The following is a 14391-nucleotide window of genomic DNA, read 5'->3' on the forward strand; positions in this document are numbered from 1 at the left end:
AGTCTTAATTCTTCTCAGGCCAAGTCTGGGTTCAGGATGGGGTCAGGTGGGTCCCCACAAGAGAATGTTTCTGCAGAACCTCAAAGCCCATCATGCAGCAGATAACTATTTGAAAGAGCCATCTCATTTTGACCCTACTCTGATCCAACTGATTTAAACCATATTCCTTTGTAAACATTCAGCAGGCCTTTTTGAAAGTTCCTGCAAAATCTACTTCCAATCATGTTTCAAGTTTGGACAGATGCAGTAAATGAATAGAAAGGTCTGAGAAGGACATGGACCAAATGCAGGCATATGGGACTAACCTGGAATGCCAACTTGGTTGGTGTGGACAAGTTGAGCCAAAGGGCCTGTCCTGTGCTGTATCACTCCTTGTTAAGAACTCCTGCAGACTACTTTTTTTCTAAAAATAAATTTTAATCACAATAATACTACATAAAAAGGACAACAGTGCAAAGTCTTTTGGCATGCTTGGTGTCATAATCATAGATACACTCCCCTCTGGTCTCATTCCGTCAATGCCTAGTAGCAGAAGGGCCCTAGACTGTGGCCTTATAGTGTGATATTTGAAAATAATCACCTGTGACCCCATTCATTTTTGTGAAAGTCACAAAAAATTCCTTTCCTATCCTATTACCTTCCACTGTGATTGCAGATGAGCTGGTGAATGGCTGCTATTTTAGCATGGTCAAGATTATAGGTGATCACGAAGGGTACTGAATCTCCTCATTGTGAGTGACAGCTATCTAGACCAGTTGGTCGATGGGTAATTATGAGGGCAACATTGGTGCGGCAATAATAGAAGCATGAAAGCATCCATCCTTTAAAGAAAAGATCTGATTTGTGCTCGAGACAGCTTTGCCCTTCTCCTTTTGTTCAGCCAAGCAATCTACAGGAGCAAAAGCCCCTCTAAAAGAAGAATGCAGAATTGTGATGGCAGTAGTTTGAAGTTGGAAATTGGAAATCAGAGGTCCCAGAGCAGCACTCATTGCTGCCTGTGCAGTATTTTAGGTCCTGAATCTGCCCTTCAGATACTGCACCAGATTTGGTATCAATTTCATGCATCAGAGAAAACTACCACACATATGTGAACTGCAGAATTCTCCATTCCAAAATGATTTAATGGCAGGCAGACACTCCTGCAAGATGGTGGACATCATCACTATGCTGTTTTTTCAGGCTAGGAAATATTTTTATTCCAACCCTTCCACTGAGAGCATGTGTCACTGTTATTTTTACCATGTTGACCATTTTAAGCAAAAATAAGGAGCAGGAGGATGAAATAATACAAACGCTACACATGACAAAATCTATGTGACCATCAAACAATCACACAAACCCAGAAGTTATACAAAGAAAATGGACCTTTGAACACATAGTATAAATGCCTTTCAGCATATACTGTATGTCACAGAGATCAAATGCAACACAACCACAGCTAACCACAGTGCTGCACTTTGTTTCCAGTTTTGATTCAATTGTCACATTTACCCAACTTAGAAGTTCATGAGTTTAGCCCCTCTTGAAATATATCCATAAACATGACTTCACTTCTGCTCAGTGCCGAGAGAGCATTTTGAATGAGACTCAAACTGACACTAAATAAATGCCCAGCTTTGCCCCTGAATTGGAATAACAGACTCCATTTCACTGATTAAGAGACACAACTGAGTTTTCACAATGTCCTATCCAATATTTATTTCAACTAAAGCAAATTTCTGAGGCAACAGACATTAAATTCATACAACTCCTCCTTGTAGTACATCATCTAGGTTTTGCAGCATGTTCTCTAACGGTTTCAATAGTATGTCAACTTCGCCACCAGAGGAGCGAACACCCTGGATCAGATGTACACCAACATGCCTGCTGCAAACAAGGCTGCTCCTTGCTCCCACCTTGGATACTCAGACCATATATACATCCTGCTGACCCCAGCATAGAGGTCTCTGGAAAATGAAAAAGTCAGCTCTTAGGGAAATCAGAACATGGTTAGAGGTGGGGGGGGGGGTAGTGTGGGGGAACAGCAGTGCTACATGACTGCTTTGAGACTATTGTGACAGAATATAGAAATGTTTTGGGGGAAATAAATTGGGGAAGGTTTTAGCGTAGGTCACATACAAACACTTTAAAGCAGATCTTATTTAAAATACTGGAGCTCTGCTCATGCTAGACATGTTGGGATTCCAGAGCCTTTTCAAAAGCTTTGGAGAGTGCCCAAGAGACTTCACTAATAGATTTCTGTTTACAAAAAGGCAACAGATGAAATAGCTTGTCAAAGCCACAGACAGTCTGGAAGGGAACTTGCTGTTCTAAGAGGGTCATGTGGTTTTTCAAACAGAGAGAGTCAAACAGGTTTTCTCTCTGGAAGAAAGAGACAGACAGACAGAGATCAGTTCTACAGTTTTACAGTCAGCAGAAGCAACTGGAACTGGAACAGATCAAGCTGGCAAGGTTGTGGAAAACCCCATTTTGGAAGATGGGTTGTGAGTGCTTAGTTCAGTCTGGTCAAAGACCTTGTGGTTCATGTAAGAGGAGAGGACTGGCTGTCTAATGTTTCACTTGGAATAAGAGAAACAAAAAGGCACTCTGTGGTGACCTGAAAGAAAGATGTTATCATCTGGAGAACCCTGAGGGGGCAAGTTTCTTCGGCAAGACACTGAAGAGGCTGATGGAAGTAAATCAGTTGTGGGTGTCCTGGAACAACAAATCTCTCTGAAAACTGACAAGAACCTTCTTGAGCAGTAACCATTTACCTTTCAAGCACCAAAGCCTGCTGAATTTTATAAATGTTAAATTCTGTGCACAGTATAAGAATTTCCTGCAACCAGTGAACTGGGAGGAATGAAAAGTGAGATTGGACTGTGAATCAAAGAACTTTTCTGAACTTACACACACATTAAACACACGTGCGCTTAGAATTAGAAGGGGGTTAAGTTAGGTTAGTTACTGGTAAGTCAATAGTGATAAGTTAAAGTGTGATTCTGTTTTCATGTTTAAAAATAATTAAAAGCAACTTTTGTTTAAGTATCCATTTGTCTTGGTGAATATCTATTGCTGCTGGGTTTTGAGGTCCTCTGGGCATGTAAAACTATGGACTTGAGCTGTTTCAAAAGATGAACATTTACAGTGGCATCAACAAGTAGACGAGCTCAGTGACTGACTACATTAGCAAGTGCTTTGTGGCTGTCACAGAGATCAAATGCAACACAACCACAGCTAACCAGAGCTGACCAGGGCCAATCAGAGATCAGGGCACTTCTCAATGCTCAAGATGCAGCCATCAGGACAGGAGACAAGTTGGCACTAAGATAAGACAGGGCTGAACTCTCCCATGCAAGCCGGAAGGCAAAGCGTAGGTAAGCACAGAAAATCCATAGTCATCTGTGCAACACCAGCAACATCAGGTGCACATGACAAAGGATCAAAACTATAACACACCACAAGAGAACCTTGCTAGTCAATTACAATGACGCCTTCTTTCTGCACAAGACTAAACATCTTTTAGACGTGATCTGACAAGAAGAAAAAGCTGAGGCCAAAGAAAGCTCCTTCTTTCCCTGAAGAACAGGCTTCACATTTAACCACAACAGAGGTGAGGAGAATTCTATCTCGGGTGAATGCACACAAGGCAGCAGAACCAGACAACATACTCAGCCAGATACTGAAGGATTGTGCTGACTAATTGTCAGAGATCCTTACAGGGATCTTCAATATGTTATTGCAACAGTCTATCATCCCCAAAAGTTTTAAGACAGCCACCATCATCCCAGTTCAAAAGTGGGTGACAGTTACAGGCCTCAACGACTACTGCCCAGTGGTATGGACTTGCGTCATTATGAATGCTTCAAGCGTCTGGTGATCAGATGTACCACAGCACAGCACCCAGAGACACTGGAGCCATTTCAATTTGCCTGCAAACAGAACCATTCCAGTGATGATGCTATAGCCTTATTCCTCCACTCCATCCTGACCCACCTGGTGAACGATGCCTCATATGCCAGGCTGCTGTTCATTGACTTCAGCTCAGTGTGTAATGCAATCATACCCAAGAGGCTGGTGGAGAAGCTGTCATTGCTGGGTCTCAACACCCCTCTCTGTAACTGTATTCTGGACTTCTTAACAGAAAGACCACAATCTGTCTGGGTTGGCAGCAGTTATGTTGAACAGCCTCACACTGAGCAATGGCATATCTCAGGGATGTGTGCTCAGCCTGCTCCTATTCATATTACTGACCTATGACTGCATCGCCAGATCCAGCTCCAACAGTGCCATCGTTTGCAGATGACATGAAAGTAGTTGGACTCATCAGCAACAATAATGAGTCACACTACGGAGAAGAAATAGAAAATCTTGTGAGACGATGCAAGAATAATAACCTGAGTTACAATGTAGACAAGACAAAGGAGATGATTGTGGACTTCAGGAAAATCAAGGACAACCATCCTCCACTATGCATTGATAGTTCAGTAGTGGATAGAGTAGATAGCACACAGTTCCTTATTTAAGAAGTGACCTATCCTGGACCCATAACATCTCCTCACTTGTCAGAAAGGCACAACAATGTCAGTCCTTAAAAGGTTGAAGTGGGCAAAACATCCAGCCACCATTCTGCAAACTTTCTACAGGAGCTCTATTGAGAGATCTTGGCCAGCTGTATCACAGTGCAGTACAGTTGCTGTAGCGCATCGGATCTGAGGTCAATCCACAGGACCATAAGAGTTGCAGAGAGGATCACTGGGGTCTCTCTCATCCCCCATCGACATGTTCTCTGGGATCTTTGTTTGAAGATGTCACACAAAATCACTGAGAACCCCTACCACGTCATATACTGCATCTTTCAGCTACTCCTGTCAGAAAAGATATATAAGAATATTAGAGCCAGAACTACCAGGGTGAGAAATAGCTTCTTCCCAAGGGCAGTGAGACTGCTCAACGACTGCTAAAATAACCCTCTGTGACTCTATTATTTATTCAGAATATTTATTTTAATATATATACATATGTACTGTATATATGCATAATTTGTATGTATGTGTATTATGTCTGTGTTTGTGCTTTGCACTGTTCTGCACCATGGACAGGAGAATGCTGCTTCATTGGATTGTACTGGTACAATCTGATGACAAATAAATAAAGAACAAAGGGCTTTATGAATTTTCACATTAAATTGTTTATCAAGGTTAAATGAGCTGGTAAGACTTGAGCCAAGATAGGAGAAGTGATTTATGTGGTTCAGGTCTTGATTACTGTTGTGTAGTTTGTTGGGGATGGGGGTGTGGTATTTTATTGCATGCCAACTGTTTCTTTGACACTGATCATCTTGCGAAACAAAGCACATACATTAGAGATTAATACTTAAAAGTGCTAAAGAAACTCAGCAGGTCTCACAGGAGGCCAAGATATATAACCAACATTTTGGGCCTGAGCCCTTCGTCAAGATTGTATATTAACTACAATCATAGCATCTGCAGACTTCCTTTTTCATCACATACATCAAATAGCTTGTTTGTCATGACATACAGATCACTGTATGAGCTGTGGACAGATACAGCATCACATGTAAAGAGCTGAGCCCAAATGGTGATATGTCTTTTGCTGTGGTTTACCAAATTGTCATCACCACTTACCTAAATTAATCTGTCAATTTATCTTTTCAAAAAGGCATGCTCAAGGAGAATAGAAAACACCGCCTCAGGTTCACTGTTAACATAGATAATGTTTTATTTACATACAGGGAACTCCTAGAAACAGAGGAGTGGGGCATACCCTGTGCAAAACCAATTTTCCATAAGATTTTGAAGAGACCATTGCTCTTACCTTGTTAATGGTCTTTGTTGGATATACTTCCTTGCATTGTGAAAATTAAAAGTATTTATTTTTCTATGAGACATTTTAAGATATTCTGAGGTTGACTTACATAAATCACATAAATACAAAATCTTCTTTCTTTTTCTATCTATATAGAAAAAGATCTATCTATAAATCTGTTTTGCTGGCCAACTAACCCCAGAACATCATTGGTTCTTTTATCCACTGTTGGGAGCAAGGAAAACTCAGGACTTTTGAATGCCTAGAGCACTGTACATGCAGAATACTTAATCTGACATAAATTACATGAGCCGTTATGAAAAAAATACATTGGTTGTCTAAGATACCTTATGATTCAATGACACTCATTTTCTCCAAGAGAAGATTATGAATATTTCAGTAAAAGTTGGCCAACCTTTTGCTACAGAAGCTTAATACATCAAATTCCCAAACCGGGAATAAAAATTAAAAAGCTTTACTCATATGCGATACATTGTGAAGAGTTTGTTGTACACATTAGTATGAATGTACCTTTAAGTATCGAGTGTACTTTTTGATATGAATTTTAATGCATTATTGCGCACAGCACTGCTATTTAGTTAAGAACTGATTTCCTCCAGTAAATTAAGTTTTGTTTCTTTCTCTTCTTTTCCTATTTGTCTTTGTAAGGACAAACAAGAGTTTGGAATGATACTCCTTGAGGAGAGAGCAGGGTAATAATTTTGTAAGGTTAATAGGGAACAAATTCTGTAGGTAGAGCAGTGATGATGACAAATGGTGGATGTGCCAGATATGTTTGTGAATTTCAGAAATAGAAGCAGTCTCAGCCATAAGCCCTGTGTGTGGAATGAGCATAATGTTCCTTAGGGAAAACAGTCAAAATCCTGGGTAAGGAGTATAAAGGTGAGAATGATAACACAATTGATGAAACAATCAGTATACATATTGATAAAATAGCAAACTGGCAGTTGAATCATGATTATTTACTGGAAAAACATTCAACAAATTTTGGTTGAAGAAATGAAAATGATATCAGGGATCAACACAGAGGGAACTTTTCATGGAGGAGCTAAGTTGATGGCTTGCCATTTGAGAGAGATGGTTCCCGTTGTATATTACATTTATGGCCTAAGACTGTGTAGCAATGTTCATGGGCATAAATTAGGTCATAGAACATTATAGCACAGTATAGACTCTTTGGCCCATGATGTTGTGCTAGCCTGTAGAAACCTACTCTACAACAATCTAATCTTTTTCTACTTCACACACATAACCTATTTTTCTTACATTCATGTGCTTATCTAAGAGTCTTTTAGATGTCCCTATTGTAACAGCCTTCACTACCACTCTCAGCAATGCATTCCAGGAACCCAGCACTCTCCTTGTAAAAAACGTTACCTCTGACATCCCCCTGAACTTTTCTCCAGTCAACTTAATCGAAGACCTCAGGTATTTGTTATTATCACCCCACACTATCTCAGCCTCTCATAATCTTCTTACTGTATATACCTCCATTAAGTCCCTCTCATCCTTCACTCCAGCTCTGTCAACCTTTCCTGAATTGGTCTGAATCATAGAGCATAGAATATAGAAGAGAAATCTACAGAAGTACAGGCCCTTCAGCCCCAGTGTTGTGCCGACTCTACCAACTGCCCAGAGTTTCCCTACTCCATAACCTATTTGTCTCAGTTGCATGTACTTGTCTAATAGTGTCTTAAGATATCCTTTTGTATCTGCTTCCAGCACCATTGCTGGCAGCACATTCTATGCATTCACCACTCTCTATGTAAAGACATTCCCTCTTACATCCCACCGATAATTACTTCTAATCACCTTAAAACTATGACCCCTGTAACTAGCCAGATTATCCCTGGGGAGAAAAAAAGCCTATGGCCATTCACGCAATCAATGCCTCTCATTATCTTGCACATCTCTATCAAGTCACCCTCCTCCTCCTTGGCTGCATGAGGAAAAGACCTAATTCACTCAAGTTACCCTCATAAAGCATGCTTTCCAATACAGGCAACATCCTTGTAAATCTTCTATGTACCCTCTCCATAGCATCCACAACTTTCCTGTATTGAGGCAACCAGAACTGAACATATTTCAAGTGGGGTCGAAACAAGGTCTTGTATACTGTAGCTGCAACATTTGTCCCAGAACAAGTTCCTGTGGAACATCACTGGTCACTGACCTCCATGCCGAATACAAACCATCTACAACTTTCTCTGGGAAAACCAATTCTGTATTCACAAAACAAGGATTTCTTGGATTCCATGCCTCCTTACTTTCTGAATGAGCTTGCTGCCTTGCATGGGGTACCTCATCAAATCCCTAACTGAAATCCATATACACTACATCCAACTTTCTACTTTCATCAGTGCTCTTTACTACAACTTCAAAGAATTAAATTAGGCTTTTGAGGGATCTCACAAGCCTAATTTAATTCTTCAGATTGTGTCTCTGTAAGTGCTTGTAAATCATATCACTCAGGATATTCTCCAACAGCTTGCCCACAACTAAAATAAAGTTCACTGGTCTGTCATTTCCTGGGTTATCTCTACTCCCTTTCTTGAACAGAGGAACAACATTTGCAACCCTCCAACCCTCTAATCCTAAGTACTTCACTTTTCCTCAGTGACTATGCCAAGATCATCACCAGTAGCTCAGCAATTTCCTTTGCTTCCCACAGTTGTCTTGGGTAAAGGCACTGACACAAAAAGACTGGCTGATTCATAGGCTGAAGCTAAAATGAAGTAGTCATAGAAAGTTACAATAGTGTGATGATCAAGGTGTGGGTAGCAATGTATTAGTATGACTACAGATAAATTTGGCAACAGTCCTTCTGAAGAGGATATTTAGAAGATTTAGCTGGTAGCCAAATCTGTTATTTGCCTTGTTAAGAAGCAACATCAAAGGGTATGAAGAAATTGCTAGGTTTAATGTACATCACAGGAGCACAGAGAAGTTAACAAGTGGTGGAATCTTGCAAGATAGTTTAAGTTGGCAACATTAATAACAATAAAATGATTCAAAAGCAGGGAAATAAAATAACAAGTAAAATATAACCACTTTTCCAAGAGGATGATGAAAGATTGAAACGGCATGAGTTAGGAGGGGAATGAAGTTGATAACATCAATACTTTTAATGATAATATTAGGAAGAAAATTGACCAAGGAATACAGTTGATGAGTTGTGTCTGATTGGTTTAAGCTCAGGGACCCACTGTCATCTTAAGCATTTTTCTACAGCACATAAAAAAGACCTTCACATTCAGAAGCACATTGCTACATCACATTTGGAGAATACAGAGCACGCTAACTCATTTTAGGTAAAGCTAAAATTATGCAGAGATAGTTCATGCTGTTTTTGGATACTTCCAATCAAACTATTCATCACTGTAGATGAATTCCATGATATAATCACACAAAGGTTACTTCACAGTATCCTTAATAAGAAAGTCACATCTTCCAGCTAATGTAATGCTCGGACCAATTTGTTTATCATGTAGAAAACTTAGTTCAACTGTGAGAAATGTGAGAAAGAATTTTTAAAAAGGGTGAATTAATAAGTCAAAACGTTGCAGATACCAGAAATGTGAAATAGAAATTGTCAGAAACACCAACCATGTCAACAGCATCTGTAGTGAGATAAAGGTCAATGACTCTTCATCAGATTCATAAAATCAAGAACACAACCTCATTTCGAATTGCAGGAAGAAAGAGGGACAGAGAATGTCTGTGATGGGGGTCAAGGTCATAGTCATCCAGGTAATGTAATTACTTCCTGTGCCAGCATTTAAAGATAGAAAAGAGACAAGAACTTGTTTACAATGTGATATGAAAAATACAACAGATCCCAGAACTCTGAAACAAAAGTGAAATATTCAAAATACTCAACAGATCAGTACATCTGTGAGGAGAAAAAAATTACATTTTTACATGGGAGCTAGTCAGTTCTGACACAGACAGGAAAGGCTGGTCATCTGAACATGTTAAATTCAAGACTGAGCTCCAAAGCTACAAGGTACCTGAGCAGAAGGAAAGGTGGTCTCCTTAAGCTTCATTGGAATGGCATATGAGGGCAAAGAGAGAGAAGTCAAGAGTGGAAGTGGGATGGAAAATTAAAGTAGACGGCTCAATGTTTGGGGTCATGCTAGTGAAATGAAAGGAGGAATTCTGCCAAGTGGTAATGGCTTCTCCAAAGCAAAAGTTCAACATCAACATTTATTGTCCAAGTATATCCATGACATCACATACATCCCTGAGATTCTTTTATCCTGCAGGCCAAACAGAATTTCTACTTATTGGTTGTGCAAAAAACTGTATTCAAGAAAAGATACATATACAAAAGAGAGAAATATAAACAAAGAAAGAAATATAAACAATCTGTGCAATACAGAAAAAAACATCTAGTAATAAATAACGTGCAAAGTAAGAGTCCTTAAATGAGTCTCTGATTGAGTTTGTTGTTTATGAGTCTGATGGTGGAGGGGTAGCAACTATTCTGGAACTTGGTGGTATGAGTCTTGTGGCACCTATACTTCTGTCCTGATGACAGCAGCAAGAATAGAGCCTGTCCAGGGTGGTGTAGTTCCTTTTTAATTGTTGCTGTTCTCCAAAGTCAGCATTCCGTGCAGATTTTCTCGATGGTGGAGAGAGTTTTGCTTGTGATGAACTGGTCAGCAGAGTGGCATTGTGAATAGCAAATCAAAAACAGACAGTGCATCTTCCATAGTTGTGTATAAGAAGGAGAATGTTTGTGATGGAGTTGGAAGAATGAACCATAGTGTCATGGACTCGGAACAGAAAGATGTGGCTGGTGGTGCAATCTCGATAACTGTGGTAGCAATTATACATGAGGAATTTGGAAGGGTGGAGGGGGATGACAAGAGGAACTTTATCCTTCATAAGAGGGAAAGAGGAGATTGGAGAGGAGGGGGGTGTGGTTAAGTGTCCTGTCAGATGTAGTGCAAGTGAAGCCATAGTTAGGAAAGGAAAACATCTCAAATGTGCTGATTTGGAAAGTCTATCATCAAAGTTAAAAAAATGTAGATGGATAAAATCAGAAAAATTGAATGCATATTTCATGAGAAACAGGAGATGTAATAAAGATATGATTGGGAGGATGTAAGCTCTAATAGATATTGATGGTAATCCAGTGGTCTCACCCTTTTTTTTCCATTCACATACCACTTTAAGTAATCCCTATGCCATTGGTGCTCTGTGATTAGTAAGGGGTTACTTAAGGTGGTGTGTGAATGGGAAGGGAAGATTGAGAATCACTGCTCTAGACCCAATTGTTACTGAAATATTTTACTTAAAAAAAATTGTCATTGGCCCATTTCCTTTGGAGTTATGAAACCGTGCACATAGCGAGTCAATTAGGGATGATTAAAACAGTGGTTCTCAACCTTTTTCTTTCCACTCATATACCACCTTAAGCAATCCCTTACTAATCACAGAGCACCCATGGCATAGGGATTACTTAAAGTGGTTTGTGAGTGGAAAGATAAACGTTGAGAACCACTGTGCTAACCTATATCTGATGATACTAAAAGCAAGAGATATCAGATATAGATGATTTTAAAGTGTGAGCAGGTTTAGAAGCAAAGCTAATTAATTTTTCAAGTGAAGGAAGCAATACCCATACAATAAATGTAGTGGAGAAAGAATTGAGGGATGAGGCATAAATAGGACTAAAACAAAGGCTGGCAACCAACACAGAACAAACCATAGGATGGACCCATGTCATACTTTTTTCGACCTGGAGAAACTGATCAGAATTGAATATCAGAACAAGTTTGGTCAGGTGAGGGAGAGTGTTTATACAGAAGGATTGGTTACACCAAGGAAGAAGTGAAGTGTCCATCTTGGTGTAAAATGGAGCCACAGAGAGATCAGGTTCATAGAGTCATAAAATACAAAAAAGGCCCTTCAGCCTAACTTGTCCATGCTGACCAAGTTTGTATTCTGGACTCATCCCATTTGCTGTATTTGGTCCATCTCCTTCTAAGACATTCGTAATCCTTATCCTAGTCCAAATGTTTTTTGCATGTCAACTTGTGCCTGCATCTACAGTTTCCTCTGGCAGCTCATTTCAAACATGGACCCAAGTGTATAAAAAGATGACCCCAAGATCCCCATTAAATATTTCCCCTCTCACTTTAAATCTATGCCCTGTAGTTCCAGAACCAATTACTGTCATAAAAAGACTGTGCGTATTCACTTTATCCATGCCCCTCATTGAATCTCAATAAATTCACCCCTTAGCCTCCAACATTCTGGGGAATAAAGATCCAGCCTATCTGATCTCATGGAGATTAGCCAAAGATAGGTTATTGTGTACTGTTCGGGTCATCACATTACAGGAAAGATAATGAGTACTGAAGGAAGCTCATGGGGAAATGGAACTGGCTGAAACAAGAAAACTAGGAATAGTGAAAATACATGAGGGCATTAAATGTGCCTCACATCAAAGTGGGAAGGTAATGGGGGCCAAGAGCAGACTGTGACAATGAATACACCAGGATTAGCCTTGCTTATGGATCTTGACAAAGTGCAAGAGTGGGCTGTGCATGGTTGGAGGATATAAGGCTGGAGGCCTTTGCAGTGAACTGGAATTCACTATCTATATATTGTTCAGAAGGCTGGCTCCTCCCCTGGTTCCACCCTCAACTACTCCAATATAAACCTGGTTTTTCCACCTTACCTCAGATTCACCTGAGGACTATTGTGTCTACTGACCACAAACTGTGAGCTATTAAAAACGTGTTTGTACTCCTCACTTGTATCTCAGTGCATTCAATCACATTTCAGACCTGGAGGGAAGACCTCTTGGCTGATGTTCAATGGTGGGAAAGAGAAGAGGGTTTCTGAGAAATGAGGTTCAGCTTCATTCAACAATTTGCTGATGATGTTGGGTTTGGCTGTCAGTGAATGGAAAGTTCCAAGATCCTTCCAAAAACCCTACAAAGGCATAGATTAGGTGGTTAGCTAGCACCATTTCCCCAAAGCGACAGTATCAAACACCAGAGGATATCTGTATAAGGTGAGGGGAGGAAAGTTTAGGGGAGACATCAGGAGTAAGATTTTTTTTTAAAGAGAGAATAGCAGGTACCTAGAATGCATTGCCAGTGGTGGTGGTGGAGGATGGTACAATACGAACATTTAAAAGACTATAAAACAGAATTATACGGATGCAAGAAAAGGAGGGTTTATGGGTGTGAGTGAGAGAAAGTTTAGATTGTTGAGTAGGTTTGTGGGCCAAAGTGCCTGTTATGTTCTGTAAAATGTTCTATGTCCTAAATGTGCACTTATTTAATTCTCATGGATGTCCAAAAACATTTTGCAGACTCTTAGGAGCATAAAGGAAGAAAGCATGCCATAACTCACTGAAGACAGATTAAAAAAAGGCAGCTATTAAAAAAATATGGATTTCTTTCCGTATTGGTTAAATCATTGAATATAAACTTGGAGACTAGCTAAAGGTGGATTATTGTGTCCAGAAGTAAAACACGGAGGTCAGCAGACACCGTGGTTGAAGTAAAAACAATGCTGAAGAACTTCAGCAGGTCAAACATTGTATTACTTTATGTGGTAAAGATAAAGAGATAAAGAGTGCTTCATCAAGGTATGGAAAAATGTTGGCAGGTGCTCACACAAAATGGTATGGGGGGACAGGTAGAGAGAGGAGCAAGGTCCCAATAGGCAGAAGGTAATAGATGGATAAGGGAGGGAGGGAACATCAGCAACTGGGAAGAGGAAGGATGGCTTGGCCGCCAACTACAACCTAGGCTATGGCCACCTGCCTACCAGGGATCCTGATGCCTTGGCCACTGACTAGGCCCCGGCTGCCCTCCCTCCGGAGCTCCCTGCTATTCTCATGCTGACCCTCACCTGGGCTCCGGCCACTCTCGGGCTGGAGCTTCCAATGCCAACTCTCACCACATGGCTCCCTATGATGCACATACTAACTAAAGTCCCAATGTTGCCGCTGGATCCCACAGCTCATCATCCCCTCCTTATCCTTCTCTGTCACCTACACCTCTCCCTACTGTACCCCTATCTTCCCCTCCTTCCACTCTGAGCTCCCCTTTTCTTACCAACCCCCAACTGACAGACCCTCTCTCCAGACCCTCACCCCTCTGACCTCCCCTATCCTATAACACCCCCATCTGACCTCCCCAACACCCCCTCCTCCCCCAAAACCCTCCACTACACTGATTCCCACTTTGACCCCTGCTTAATCTTTACTATCCCCTCTGACCTTCCCTCTCTGAGACAAAACATTCAGTCCTCAGCAGAAGCCTTTCTTTCATCCCCACCCACCCACACCTTAATGAGTTCAGCGCATGCCATAATGCCAAAATTTCCATCCCCTCCATCTCTAGGCCTACTTCCATGACCAACTAAAATTCTCCACCCCACCACTTTAAGCCTTCTTCTTCCTCTTGGACACCTTGTCCTGGCCAGCTGCCCACTCTGGATCTTTTTATTTCCAATTGCTGCCAAGACATCAACCATCTCAATTTCACTCCCCTCTCTTATTCTGATCTTACCTCCTCTGAACACTTTGCCTCC

General features: G+C 40.7%; 1 long non-coding RNA gene across 1 annotated transcript in view; it reads left to right on the plus strand.

The window, feature by feature from the left end:
• LOC138755526 (uncharacterized) overlaps positions 1–14391 on the plus strand; it is a 101573-nt gene that overhangs the window by 47527 nt on the left and 39655 nt on the right. The gene's annotated exons all lie outside the window — the stretch shown is intronic.

The sequence above is a fragment of the Narcine bancroftii genome, chromosome 2, assembly GCF_036971445.1.
Source record: "Narcine bancroftii isolate sNarBan1 chromosome 2, sNarBan1.hap1, whole genome shotgun sequence".
Lineage (NCBI taxonomy): Eukaryota > Metazoa > Chordata > Chondrichthyes > Torpediniformes > Narcinidae > Narcine > Narcine bancroftii.